Source organism: Zingiber officinale, chromosome 10A, assembly GCF_018446385.1.
Source record: "Zingiber officinale cultivar Zhangliang chromosome 10A, Zo_v1.1, whole genome shotgun sequence".
NCBI classification, from domain to species: domain Eukaryota; kingdom Viridiplantae; phylum Streptophyta; class Magnoliopsida; order Zingiberales; family Zingiberaceae; genus Zingiber; species Zingiber officinale.
In genome coordinates, this window is record NC_056004.1 from 95,707,493 (window position 1) to 95,721,911 (window position 14,419).

A 14,419-nucleotide genomic window follows, 5' to 3' on the forward strand; every position below is an offset into this window, starting at 1 on the left:
ATTGATTTGCTATGAGAAAATGTTTCCAAAGAGGTAATTGTACCAATTTGGATTATGTCGAAAAACTTAAAACCAAAAATAAGAAAACAAAAATTTTCACCCCGTTTGTCTGATTGGTGGTTGTACTAAATCAGAGCAGTACCAGCTCTGATACAACTTATTGGATCGAAAAGAATGCTAGAGGGGGGTGAATAGCGATCTTTGAAAAATCGTTATCGAGTCAATGTACGCAGCGGAAAATAATAACGAAAACAACGCTAACACACCAAGTTTTACTTGATTCGGAGTCTTCGTCGACTCTTACTCCAAGGCCCGCACGTGTGAGTGTTTTCATTGGGCAATCCACTAATAGTTCACAAAGAGTTACACAATAAGTACAAGAACTATAAAATAAAATTACCGACAACAAGGAAAATAAAAACTGAGTCGCAGGTTGTTGGAGAAACTTCACATCGTCGCAGGAGCATCTTTGGAGCAGCGCGCAAGAAAGCAGTTGCAGAGAGAAGTTGTGTTTTATGCTCCTGGTGGAAGGCCGCTTACATAGGCAGTTCCGGGCGCCTGTATCCCTTCCGGGCACCTGGACCGTGACGTCAGCCATCCAATCAACGCGCTCCAAGCTGACGACAAGATTGATTTTGGGCATTCCGGACGCCTAGACCGCTTTCAGACGCCTAGACCGCTTCCGGGCGCCCGGATCCCTTCCGAGCGCCCAGACCAACTTTTCCAGCAGCCTTTATTTTTTTGTAAAATGAAGTTAGTCCGAGATTATAAAACTTGTATTACCCTGCAAAACAAGTGTTAGTACAATTATAGTCAAGAGTAGTAATTAGATTCTGTCTGCTCGAGATCAGAATCTAGTCAAGATCTCAACTTATATTTTCCAAATGGATTTACGTTGGATCAACGCCCACTGTTCCCTCAAACGGGGAACGCGTCCTCACCAAGTCACTCTTCTCCAATGACTTACCTTAACTTATCGCTTTGCCAAACATCTGGTCAGCCCGTCGACCTTTCTGGACTTCATGCCAGCTATCCGATCGGCCCATTGACCAAGCTGAACTTCGTGCTAGATATCCGGTCTGCCCGTCGACCTATCTAGACTTTGTACCAACTATCCAGTCAGCCCGTCGACCTAGTTGGATTTCTTGCCAGATATTTGATCAGTCCGTCGACCTATCTGGACTTCTCCTACAACCTTAGTTAAATCGTTAGATCACATTAAACCTAACTAAACTTACTTTGTCATTCATCAAAACTTGAGTTAGACCGTTAGTACAACCTGCACCAACAGAAGCCAGCTCAACATATCCCCTCCGGGACATCACGATTCGATCAATATTTTCACCACCTCATCCGTTGGTCCGTCTGACTTAGTTTTCGGATAGAATCAATACTCATTGGAACGTTAGTCCTCACAAATTCAAGTACAAAAATTGTCTTTTTATCCCAATCGTTATTGTTCGTAATTAATTTTTTTTTATAACGATATTCATCTATTAGCACTACATTGATAGATATCTACGAATTTTAAAGTGTTCTTCACTATACGATGAGGTCAACCATCTCTTTTACTAGTTCAGTTTCGTGTGGTATTCATCTATCAATCCATTGGTATAATAGCCACAATCCATGGGTGTTCCTTATTGTATGATTCACATTGGTACAACATCCATGGTCGACTTCATCAGAATTGAGTTTGTCAATGCGATTTCCTAGTTTATTCCTCACTATATATGATTTGAATCCACTTTTCACAACGTGGCTAATTGTCTCTCGAACTGGTTCATCTCGGTGTCTATCCGAGCAAGAGCAGAGACACCATCTTAAGATTTAGAGAAGAAGGAAGGTCATATATTTAACCATTTTAATCAATGGTTGATTCAATCAACTATAAATTTTCAAATCCAATTTTGCAATCTTTTTTATATATATACACAACTCTTATCACACACCGATTAGCTTGGGTAGATTATTTTTTTAGCTCTGTCTCCATGATTCATCAAGGAGAAAATAAATAGAATTAAGAATAATTTTTGATCTGTTATTTATTGAAGTATAAGCTTATTTATGTAAGTTGTCTAAATGATAATATAAAGATTAAATATAGTATACAATTATAAGCATAGTAATAAATATAATTGATTTGAAAATATTATTTTTATTATTTGATTTATGTCGATCTTGATTGTGATGCTAAATATAATAAATCTCAATTTATTGAAATCAATTCGAGATTATTTTTCATTATTGTCATTACCCTCGATAAACTTAACGAGAGTGTCTGAACGTTGAGTTTGAGTGCTAACTTGGTGAAACACAATCTAGATAATGGCTTGGTAAATTTATCATCAATTTGATCTTTAGTAGAGATGTAAGAAACTAAAAGTTGTTAAGTCGTCACACACTCACAAACAAAATGAAAATCAATCTCTACATGCTTTGTACAAGCATGAAAAATAGGATTTGCCGCAAAATGAGTAGCTCCAATATTATCACACCAGATTTTGGGTGTAACAGTTGAGAAAAAGTGTAATTTTGAAAGAAAAGATTGTAGCCAAATATTTCTGATGTCACATTAGCTATACCTTTATATTGAGCTTCAGTACTTGAGCGAGAGACTATGGGTTGATTCTTTGAAAGCCAGGAAATAAGATTTCGCCCAAGAAATATGACATATCTACTAGTAGAATGTCTATCTTCGGGAATCCAACCCAATCTGTATTTGGTAATCAACTCTCGCGAGGGTTGACGATATAAAAGAAGACCATGTAAAATAATGCCTTTGAGATATCGAAGAATTCTCTTAACACCTTTCCAATGGTGTTCAGTAGGAGTATGTATAAATTGATATGCATGATTGATAGCAAAAACAATATTAGGTCGTTGATCCTATCTGGAACCTGAGTCAGATGAAGGACAGGTGAGCTGTCGCGGACGTTGATGGAGGGGCGACTGAGACACCTTTCACACTTCCAAAAACGGACTCTCACGTGGTGCTGACGGACGACGATGACTGAGCTAGTGGTACCTGAGCTCTGCCCACACTCAGACAAGCATACGGGTGTTAGAGGCCAGAAACCAGGGAAAAAGTTTTCAGAGCAGGTACTTCAACGCTCAAGTCAGGTACTTTTTCCCCAGAAGAACAGTACACGAAGAAGAAAGAAAGTAGAAGACAAGTGCGAATGTGTGAGAGAGCGTACCTGCACAAGGGAGAGGACCTCCCTTTTTATATGACAGTGCGTACCTCCTAGAGCCTGACTAGTGTCAGAGAATGTCGGGTATCAGGAATTGCCGGGTGATGGAGAACACGTGGTATCCTCCTATAGACTGAAGGAAGGTTCCATTCGCAGGTGGCTGCAGACCGTTGAAATATTCCCTGACATTCAGCAGTTATTTTTTAACAGACGGTTACGATTCTCTGACCTCATTGTCCTGTAGCGCCTTGTCTCGACCAGGCATGAATAGGGTAGTTCGGGATGACTAGTCGGGTATAATGTTCGTCCTAAACCTTGGGGGGCAAGGATCCATGGAGAGATCGCCCAAGAGCTGACCGAGAGTTAGTTGTCTGGGAGTTTAGCTTATTGAGAGCATTAGACCTGAGTACAACCAGGCCAAGAGAGCCCAACCTGCCAACTCCAGGTCAGGTATCACCCCGACTATTTACCCAGGTGTCTCAGATCCGGAGTTCCGGTCTGTGCGAACCTAACCAAGAATTAAGTTACTGACATCATCACCTAATCCTACTCTCTCTTTCCCTTCTTGTTGACTGCCCCTGTCCTCTTGACTTCTGACTGTCACGTCCCCTTCGCGCCCCCTTGACTTCTGACTGCCACGTCCCCTTGACTTCTGACTGCCGCGTCCCCTTAACTTCTTACTGCCCAACCTTATCGAACCCCACCATTATACACCGTATCACAAGCCTCCCCCCTAGTCTAGTCGAAGGAGGCTCAAGTCCGACTGACTAGACTCAGGCTCTAACTTACTCGTTCCACCATAATGTTCTTAAGTGCTGCATCTTTTCCTAGCTCCTCGGATATGCAACCTGATTAATTACCCAATCAACCTTGGGAGAAGAGCCTCATAAATGCCCATATGACTCAACTACTCGCCTACAAGGATACTGCTTTAGTCGAGATGACGCAAAACAGAGATCTTCAGTCTTCTCTCGGTTAAGACATTGAGGAACTTTGGTTAGCCGCCAAGTCTTCGACTCAGGATGAAGTAGCGTTGAAGCAGAAAGCTTATGCGAATTTGGAGAGTCAGGTTCAATTCCTGATTTATCTGAGAGAAAAACACGCTACTTCTATAGCTCTTCTTCAAGAAGAGAACTGGCTCAAAGATGAAATCATTGCTTAGCATCGTCGCCTTATTCAGTCCCTCAGGGTAGAGCTGACTCAAGCGCGATCTTACTTGGAGCAGGCAGGCTGAGCGAAACACCCTGGCTCAAGCTGCCTACCAACTATTGACGTTAGAATTGAATCCTAATTACTTAGATATCTCTAATGTGAAAATGGGAGTTTGAGAGGTATCTCCTGTACTTCCTTAAATAAATGCAAAACTGGACAAGCTTCAGTCTTTATCTCTTCTTTACTTTTTTCCTTGGTATTTCTTTGTTTATTGATAACACTTTATTGATAACTCACCCGAGATTTAAGAGTGCCAAAGGTTGACCCATGAGTTATTAAGCGTAGCAATGTGATGCGAGGGCGAGAGTTTGAAATCCTGGCCAAGGGATCATTGGTCGTGAGGACAAGCTCACTTATAACTCGCGTTGGGACGAGAGTCTGGAGGCGTGAGGGCATGCTCACTTATAACTCGCACTGGGGCGAGAATCTGGAGACGTGAGAGCATGCTCACTTATAACTCGCATTGGGGCGAGAGTCTAGAATCCCGACCGAGAGATCGTTGGTCATGAGAGCAAGCTCACTTATAACTCGCGCTGGGGCGAGAGTCGGGAGGCGTGAGAACATGTTTACTTATAACTCGTGCTGGGGCGAGAGTTTGGAGGCGTGAGAGCATGCTCACTTATAACTCGCGCTGGGGCGAGAGTCTGGAGGCGTGAGAGTATACTCACTTATAACTTGTGCTGGGGCGAGAGTTTGAAATCCCGACCGAGAGGTCGTTGGTCGTGAGAGTAAGCTCACTTATAACTTGCGTTGGAGCGAGAGTCTGGAGGCGTGAGAGCATGCTCACTTATAAGTTATAACTCACGCTGGCCGAGAGTCTAGAATCCCGACCGAGAGGTCGTTGGTCGTGAGAGCAAGCTCACTTATAACTCGTGTTGGGGCGAGAGTCTGGAGGCGTGAGAGTATACTCACTTATAACTCGCGCTAAGGCGAGAGTCTGGAATTCCGATTGAGAAGTCATTAGTCGTGAGAGAAAGATCACTTATAACTCGCGTTGGGGCAAGATTTTAGAGGCGTGAGGGCCTCACCAGGAAGTGGTCGGAGGCTTGCCCAGGAATGGATATGGAGGCTTGCCCAGGAATAGATCTGGAGACCTGACCAGGAATGGATCTAGGGGTCTGTCCAGGAATAGATCTGGAGACCTGATCAGGAATAGATCTGAGGGTCTGTCTAGGAATAGATCTAGAGACCTGACCAGGAATAGATCTGGGGGTCTGTCCAGGCATGAATTCAGAGACTTGACAATGACTTGATCTGTAGACCTACCCAGACGTGAACCTGGAGGTCTGCCCATGGCTCGATCTAGAGACCTAACCAGGAATGGATTTGGAGGTCTGACCAGGCAGTGATCCAGATGAGCAACCTCTATGACTTGAAGGGATCGCGCTTGAGGACTTAGCTTAATGCTCCTGCAATCATAAGGTGCAATTCACAAGGCGTTAGTCAAATTTAAACCTTACTCTGATTTTGAGGCAGTAAAAAGGCGTCGAATTTGGAGCGACACTTCCCATCACCTTCTTCTTTATTTCCCGAGACAACCACATGAAATTTTCAGTTTTCGAGGCATGGTCTTCGCAAGGTAAGGCATTCCTGTTCGCATATCCCCTTCCATGATATCCCTATCACTTCCATCATAAATTCTCTTTCCTCGGGAGATGACACGTGCCCCACTAACTTAACTCACCATAATGTATGACACACACTTTTTGCATGCGACCCCAAATAGCTTCCGCTTCTCGATCTGTCGGCTGACGTATGCTAGGCCGTTTCAGTTATCCGGCTTACATCCTGATGTTTCCTAAGGGATTTGGTTTTAAAAACCCTAAAGGTTGCCTGCCATCGTCCCTCACTGCTTCGACTTCCTTTGAGTTTTCTTCTTCCTCTTGCTTGCCTTCTTCTTCGCGCATTTCCTTTGTCCTCTGTAAGTATCCTTCCTTCCTCAACTCCACTCTTGTAATGGCCGGTAAGATGGAGGTGTCATGGTATGCATACTTCCACTCCGATATGAACAATAGTGATCTTAGGGCCATTCGGGCGAGTTTGGAACTTTCTGAGGCCTACAAACTTCGCTCCCCCGGGCCTGATGACCATCCTTCCTCCCCTTCGGCTGGTTTTGTAACCTTCTTTAAGGACCAAATCCCCAAACTCCGCTTCCTTATCCATCCATTTTTTTCTTCCCTAAGTCGATACTTTGGCGTTTCATTATCTCAATTCGCCCCCAACGCCTTCCGCGCCATGTGCGGAATGGTGGTCCTGTGTTGCCTATATAGAATACCCCTGACCCCGCAGCTTTTTCATCATTTTTACACCCTCAAGCGCTCGGAGCCAGGCGTTTTCATGGTGCAGTCCGGGGCCGAGCACAAGTATTTTGTCGGGATGCCTTCTTCCATCAAAGATTGAAATTCTATATTTTTTTATGTCCAACTACCCGAGCCAGCATCTTGGCCAGCATCTTGGCTATACTCTCCCTAATCCCTTTGAGCTACGCGACCACCAACACCAACCACCCTACCACACATCTTCCAAAAAGTTGGAGGGCATGCAACTACAACTCCCCCTTCTGCTGTGAGAGAGCATACCATACACTTTTGGGCTCAGCCTCATTCGGACGCCTTTGGGCGCTCCTTTTGGTAAGATCTAATGCCTCCACTTCCCGGTCTTCACTAACTGAGGTATTCTTCTTTTTGTTTCGTAGAAGCCACCATATTTCGTGCCTTCGCCCTCGACTCTTCTAAATTACCCAGCGATGTTCTAAAGAAACAGGGCCAGGAGATTTTATAGGAACGTGAGGTTCCTTATGCCCCGCAAACCAGCGTCTCAGCAGAGGCTTCCTCTCAACCGTCCGGGGACCCTGAGGCCCTTGGAACCGAAGAGACTGTGGAGGAGAGGGTCCCCTCTCCTCCTCCAGAGAAGCATCTGCGCCTCGAGCGAAAAAGGAAACGAGTCATCCCATCAGTTCAATCCTCTCCATCGAGGCTTCCTCTTTCCTCCAAGGCCAAGGAGAAAACCCTTGCCCGGGTAACCCCTTCTCCAATAACAAAGGCTACGACTTCTCCTGTCCCAGTTTTTATCCCGGAGCAGACCGTCTCCTGGTCGGGAGACTAGCTCAGAGATGTCGCGACCCCTTCTCTTCCACCCTCTGCTCCTTCGTTGGCACCAACCTCCTCTTCGCGCCCCAAGGAGCGTCTCAAGGGCAAGTATGCCTTTACCTGTTCCTTCCAGTTGCCTTCTTTATAGGTACAGAGCCCTATCCCATCGACCAACACTTCTCCTCACTGCGGCCAGGTGAAATTTCATGGGGCCCTGGCCGAGTCATGGAAGACCACCGCTTACTAGATTTTAGAAGGCCCCTCTAGACCTAGCTGATCTATTCTCCAATCGGCTAGTGTCGGTGAGTTTCCTGTCTTTTTTCCTAATCCTTGAGTTAATGCTAATCTTTCCCTGTATTGGACATGCCTGCACCATGGGTCTAAGTATATCACAATACGTGGTCGGCCTGCAATGAGAGAATGAGTTCCTGAGGGCTCGCCTTCAAGAGTTGGAATCCCCAGCTACCACCGACCGCCTTTTTTATTTAACCGCCTATGCTAACCTAATACAATCTTGTCTTTAAACTATCGGGGAGAAAACCCAAACTGCCCAGGACTTGGCTCAGGTAGAATTAAAGAAGGTGCAGACCTTGCAGTCAACCCTGAAGATAAGTGAGTCCATGTTTAAGTCTGAAGGGTTGAGGCGCACCCAGATTTTGGTTGATTTAGAGGAGAAAGAGATTGAGGTGGCGACCCTCTCGTCGCAGCTGAAGGAATTGTAGGAAGCACACACTGCTCTTGTGAAAGAACTAGAGGCAAAGAAGGCAGACCTGACCGCTAGTACCAACCGGGAAGCTGCTCTTCGAAAGCAATGGGAGGTAGGCTCGGCTACCCTGAAGTCCCTCCAAGTAGACCTGTCCAAGGCCAAGGAAGAAGCTGTCACCACACACCAAGAGCTAACCTTGGTCTGAGTTGATGCGGATAAGGCCAAGGATGAGCTAAAAGATTACCAGGCCGATGAGGCTGCTCGTTTGGAAGCTTATAAGGCCACCTATCTATTGGTGCGGGAAGCATCCGACGATTGAACCAGTGTTTTGATAATGACAAAGGATTCAAAGTTAAGGTTATGTTGTGATTTAACAGTTTGAATGAGCTTGCAGGAAAGTCCTAAGTGTACTTAGGTAAAAGTCCTAACCGAGGTTAGGCAGGTGGAAAACCCTAGGGGGTGGTAACCTTATGCGGAAAATCTTGGTGGGTCGAGAGCTTCAGGCAAAAGTCTTATGGGGTGGTAACCCTAGGTGGAAAGTCCTGGTGTCGCGAACTAGGTGGAAGACTGGACGGGTCGGGGAGCGGGCGTCCAGCAGAAAGTCTGAAAGCATCGAGCGCTGAGCAAAAGTCCAATCGATCTAGAGGATCGCACTGGCAACAGGTAACTCTCCTGAGTGGAGTAGGTGAGGACGCGTTCCCCATAGAGGGAATAGTAGGCGTCGGGTCGACCTAGGGTTTCCGGTCGAAAATATGAAGTCAGACCCGGACAGTTCAGAGACTGTCAAACACTATTCTTATCATATCTTTGTGTGCTAACTTTGTCTTGCAGGGTATATGTGTATTTTGTGGACTAACACGTTGTGCAAGGACAAAAGAGCACACTTGACCTCGGATGAACAGTGTTCGAGGCGCCTCCATGGAGCTTGGAGGTGCCTCGGGTGCAAACCAGAAGAAGTCAACGCAGTAGAGCTTGAGGCACCTTGGACTAGGCTGGAGGCACCATGAACCAGGCATTGGAGGCGCCTTGGACCAGCCTTGGAGGTGCCTTCAAGTGGATGAGGTGCTGATTCACACTGCTGACTCGGTGGGTTGGAGACGCCTCGGATGAGCTTTAAGGCGCCTCCAGCAGGGTATAAACGAATCTCTTGAGGCAGCACTCAGAACAACACCTTCTAAGCCATCCTTATGCAACAAGCTGCTAACGAGACCTTCCAACAAAGCCACAACTTGACGCCGACGACCCGGAGCTCAGAATCTTCAATTTTCTACTGTCGTTGGTATAATTTAGTTGTCTCTTTTTTTATTGTACTTCATCTTGTAAACACTTTAACGAAATTATAGTTATTGCCCAACGTAAACGCTTAACGAGCATGGGCCTTGGAGTATGAGCCGCTACAGGCTCCGAACCAAGTAAACGACTTGTGTCTTTCTGTGTTTATTGTTTATTTTATTCCGCTGTGTTATTCGAGTCTTACGATTCCGAAACGAGTGAAAGCCACGAGTGCTATTCACCCCCCTTTAGCGCTTCTCGATCCAACAATTGGTATCAGAGCGGGGTAATGTTGATCTGGTGCAACCACCAATCACACATTTCTTTCGTGGTATTTTTTATTTTTCGGAGTCGATTGGAACTAGCATAATTGCTATTTTCTGATCAAGTTTTCTTCGTTCGAATCGACTTTTGCTCGAAGTTGTTGCAACACCACTCGAGTTCGGTATTCTAACTTTATTCCGCACTACTAATCCAAGACCTAGTCTTGGGACATCTTGTTCTGTTTTTTTTTCTTGCATATTAACTAAATGGCCCAGCAAGAAGGACACAGTACCGTTCGTCCCCCGCTCTTTACCGGAGAATATTTTGGATACTGGAAGGGACGAATGGAAAACTTCCTAAAGATCCAGTTCGAGATGTGGATGATCGTCAAGACTGGATTCCAACTGCCAACCAACGAAGACGGTAAGCCTACACCCTGCGAGAACTGGGAACCAACTCTAATCAAGAAGGTGGAAGCCAATGCCAGAGCGACCTGCACCCTCTAGTGTGGACTGACCAAGGAGGAGCTCAACAGAGTTGGTCCATTTTCAACCGCAAAGGGGCTATGGGAGAAGCTGATCGAACTGCACGAGGGCACCTCCGACACCAAGGTAAGCAAAAGAGATCTATTATTTAATAAATTATATAATCTCAAAATGTAGGAAGGAGAGACAACAAGTCAACTCCACGCACGGATTTAAGACATCCTCAACTCCCTCCACGCGATCGGGCAAAAGGTCGAGAACAGAGACATAATAAGGTACGCTCTCAACGCATTTCCAAGGAGTACATTGTGGGCATCAATGGTAGATGCTTACAAAGTCTCCAAGGACTTATCTTCCATTAGACTAGATGAGTTATTTTCTGAATTCAAACTATATGAACAGACTAATGCACAGCTAACCGAGAAGGGCATTGCTTTGATTGCAGGTACAAGCAAAACACGTGAACCAAGAACACGGCGAAGAACTGAACCAGAGTTGGAAGAAGAACCCGACTCAGACGATGAAGACGACGAACTAACAACAGAACTTGTGAACCTTGTGAAGAAACTGTACAACAAAAAGAAGGGATTCAACAAGAGAGACCTAAAGAAGGCAGTACAATCCAAGGAGAGTCAACCAAGCTCAAAAGTCAAGTTCGAGGTAATTTGCTACGGGTGCAATCAGAAGGGGCACATCAAGGCTAACTGTCCAAATCAAAAGGAAGCAAAGAAGCTGAGAAAGAAGAAGGTGCTGAAAGCAACTTTTGAGGAATCTTCAGAAGAAGATACCGACAACGAGCTCAACCAGACGAGCCTCCTCGCACTGATGGCTCAGGATCAAATCAACATGTCTGAGAGCGAGAGCGAATCGGAAAGAAGCCACGGATCCGTATCCGTTTCTGCAGGGCCTGCCCCCACTGTAAGTATTCCGCGATTAAATAATTTAGTTAATTATTTATTACGCAAATTAGTAAAATCAAACATTCGGGTCAAGTCACTTCTAAAGGAAATAGCAATCCTTAAAGAAGTGACTAACTCCAAAACCTTGCCTGACCCAGTTCAGACTAGAAATTCAACTCAAGTCCAAAAGCTTGAGGAAGAAAATTCTAGTCTGAAAACTCAGGTTAAGGATTTGGAGAAGACGTTGGAACAGTTTTCTTTGGGCTCCAAGAACCTCGACCTAATTCTTGGGACACAAAGAGCCGTTTACAATAGAACTGGACTAGGTTTTAAATTCAAAAGGAAATATCGATCCTATCTATCCTTAGTCAACGGACCAAATAGTAAACTAGTCCAAGCATGGGTACCCAAGTCCAACTTGGTCAATCAAGTTGGACTTGGTCAATATTGGATCCCCAAGGATCAAGTACATTACCTTGATAGACCTTATTGAGGCTATGATCCAGGGGGAGAAAAAAGAAAAATTATCTTAACTAATAAATAATTAAATAAATGAAGATAAATTATTCTAATAAATAAATAAATAAAAATTATCTTAACAAATAAATTTAAAGGAATATAATTCAAAATTAAAACTTTAAAAACAAGATAAAAGGAAAATCAATAATGGAGGCTCCAGAATAGCTGACACCTCCAAAAGGAACCTACCCGGCAGGGTAATTAGGGTTAGAATAAAAAAGGGCTAAGTTTAACTTGACCCACGGTACTGGTGAAATATTGGATGATAGTACGTTAGGAAATCTTAGTATATGCATGTCTAGGAAGATATAGCTTCGACCTGGTGCATTTGGCTAAGTGGAACTGACTGAAGCTACCCTTTATGGATCCTAACTAGTTAGACAAAGGTTTTGTACTAAGTTCAGTGGATAAGACTATTTGGAAAACCTCGAAGGCATGATTACTTTAATGATGTCCAAGTGACTCACCATAGCCCAGAAGTTTATTCAAAGAATACCTATTTGTTAAGTCCAAAGCTAAACCTGAATCTAACATAAAGTTAAACCAAACTTGAAAATCGAACTTAATTCATCTCATAAAATTATAGGATCCCCTGATTGAAAAACTTAGATCGGGTGAGATGATTAAGAATCAAAATTGAGATTAAATTAAATTGAAAATAAATTAATTCAATTCAATTCAATTAAAAATCGTTTAAATTAATACTTTTTAAATTAATTTAATATTTTTTTATTAATACTCTTTTAAATTTAATTAACTTAAAAACTTTGTCAAAATTAATTAACTTAAATTTAAATTTTAAAATTTAATTGACTTAAAAACTTTTTCAAAATTAATTAACTTAACATTTTTTCAAAAAATAATTTTACAACTTAATTGGTTTAATCAATTCTACTTAATTAATTTTCAAAAATTAAATTGAGCTCTTAAATTACTTAACTATTTTCAAAATGAAAATTATCTTTTAAACTTAACTTAAAGATTCTCAAAAAATTGAAATCATCTTTCAAAATTAAGGTACAAAACTCAATCAACTTATTAATCAAAAAGCTAAACTTAACTTCAAAAAAAAAAAACCTATATGAGGCGCCTCCCACACAAGGGAGGCACCCTCGACAGCAGCGGGAAAACTCCCGCCAACTCCATTTAAGGTGCCTCATATCATCTCCGAGGCACCTCGAAGAGCCTGTTTAAGGCGCCTTAACATGCATCTAAGGCGCCTTAAACCCGAAGTTTTTTCCACGAACAGAAAGATTTCTGTTCGTCTTTTACCGAAATTCTCCACAAGTTTCTCGTGCTGATTTCACCTCTAATCCATCAACCAAGGCGCCTTCAACCCAACTCTTCCCTTTCTACACCTAGCAATGCCTCCTAGGTATACTCTAAACTACTCTCAATCATCTCCTACACGATTTTAGTGCTAGTTTTGCTATTTTTTTTTGTATATTGTCAAAAATAGGAAATGTCGCAATGTTGATCCTACTCCGGCTAGAACCCCATCCACGGATCTCAGATTCCCCTCAGAACAACATAGGATTAACTTTACTAGATACACATTTGAACCCATTAAACCTTGGTACCTAAGAAGGTCATTTTTTGCTCAGTTTTGTCACCCATCAGTCCAGATGATAGAGTACTACCAACTGGGTAGACTGGTTTACTGCAGTAATGCAGTAAATCATGATTTATGTGCACAGTTCTATCACAACCTCGAGAAGGTTGATGATAGTACCTATTCTACCAGAGCTGGTGGGACAGACATCCAGTTTACCCCCTCACTCATCCGCACTAGTTTAGAGTTTAGGGCATCTACATGCCCCTTTCTATGCTACCCTAGTAGGGATCTGCCATTTGGCAATCCCTACTCCCATATTACATTAGATACCATCTATATGTACTTTTTCGGGGAGGAGAGACCACTTGGCTTGACTGAGTTCAAGTCAATCTCTTTTAGGGTTCAGGACTATGTTATGTATAGAGTCCTGACAGCCTGTATCTTGCCGATCTCATCTCGGGACGTCCCGAAGATGCGACCCTGGCATTCATTCCTTTTGTATGCCTTGAGTCACCGTTTAGACATAGACATAGCATTACATATATTCCAGAACATTATTTATGCATCTAGTACAGTCACATCCCATGCAGTCCATATGTCCTACTGTCATGTTTTGACCTACATCTTTTGGACCCCTAGGATAGACACGACCAGAGGGACAGTTATCCCTCTTACCCCATATGATGAGTTTGGGCAGCGCAATCTTAGATTAGCCCGTGTTAACGTCACCGATGAGTGGATTCTAGCCTGGAGGGGTCGACCACAGCTAGCAACTGCTCCGATTGATCCAGAGGCCGAGGATGCACCTCCCGACATTGTCCCGGGCGAGAGAGAGGAGTGGTCCGACTTCTTAGCCGAGGAGTTATTCGGAGATCCATTACCTTCCACCTCCGCCGGGCCTTCCACTTCAGCCGGGCCTTCGACTTCGGCACCACTCTTCGTCAAGGACAGACTTGCTCGTCTCGAGGTTCAGTCCATTCAGACGCGACGGGTTGTTCTAGATAGCTATTGCTCCCTCTGATCCAAGATAGCTGCCAGATTTGCCTCTCTCCGGGATGAGATACGTCGGCAGGGACTGTTGGTTGCTACTCGGAAAGCCTAGAGGTTCCACTGTACAAAAATTTTGTACAAAGGTCTGAACCTTTTCATAGCTACCATGTGTTCTTTTAAATTAAATTTTGGATCGCCTGCGGAACTTAACACGTTTGATCCAAAACTTAATCT